This window comes from Microtus ochrogaster, unplaced genomic scaffold, assembly GCF_000317375.1.
Source record: "Microtus ochrogaster isolate Prairie Vole_2 unplaced genomic scaffold, MicOch1.0 UNK1, whole genome shotgun sequence".
NCBI lineage: Eukaryota > Metazoa > Chordata > Mammalia > Rodentia > Cricetidae > Microtus > Microtus ochrogaster.
Genome location: NW_004949099.1, coordinates 25,577,848 through 25,579,074, shown reverse-complemented (window position 1 = coordinate 25,579,074; position 1,227 = coordinate 25,577,848).

Genomic DNA, 1,227 nt, shown 5'->3' with positions numbered 1-1,227 from the left:
CACACACACACACACACACACACACACACACACACACACACACACACACACACACACACACCCTACATTAGTATCACATAAGAATAAGTAGTTAAATGGTGTTCAAAATTGGTTTGTCCATCTAGTCTTTAGCTTTATCATCTGTAGTAGTTGTCTCATTGCTAAGACAATACCTGTCAAAAGCAATTTAAGGAATGAGAAGTTTGATTTGGTTTATTGTTTAGGTGGATACAGTCCATCAGGTAGGGAAGGGATGGCAGCAAGAGTGTGAGGCAGCTGTTCACATTGCATATGGTCACAAGGTAGAGGATGCTGGTGTTCAGCTTATTTTCTCCTTTTCATTTAGTCTGTGACCTTAGTTCATGGGACAGTGTCCTCACCTACACTGTAGCTGACCCCTCCTCAGTTCTACAACTCTGGAAGCACCAGCAAAGTCAGAGGCATGGGTAATCTTCATTGAAAGTTTGATGGCATTTGGAATCACCTGGAAGACACATCTCCTAGGAGACACACCCCAAGGCACAAGAATTCTAAAGTCCATCACATAGTGAAAATTAACTAGCATATCAAATAACAAAGATTAACTGTTCTATATTTACCATCCACTGCTTCAGAGGAGGATTTTGACATTTAACAGCAGCTGTGGTATTCCTATAGTGAGGCTGATGGAACTATGCTATGCATGGGACATCACTGACTCATGGTCAGCCTGAAAGACAAAGACTCAGCTCTTGTGATTAGTACACTAACACTCTCCAAACACCAGCAGACACCTAGATTTTGATGTCCTTTGGACATCTCCTTTATTAATCTCCTTTATTAATGGTTGATTGTCCAGCAACCCTGATATGCCAGGTGGTTTTGACTGATGTGAATAGAGCAGGACCACACTGATCTGAACCAAGTTGTTAAATTTCAAAATGCCAAGTGGGATTTGATCCCTAAGTCCTGCATGATAAGAGAGACATTCCAGAGATCCAGAAAGGCTCTGCCAGCTACTGAGTTGTGAAAAATGGGGGCTGTTTAGGAAGCAGTGAAACTGTATGGATGGAACTAGAGAACAACTTAGGAGAAGAATCCAGAGAGGACATTCAACAAAGGGAATGGCCATGCAGTCTCTCCTGAGTGGGTTGTTGATTTCTTCAGTCAATCTGAGCTGGACCGAGGAGCAGATGTGGTGCTTCCCACCCAGAGTGATTCCTTCATCATAGATATCTCATTTTTTTT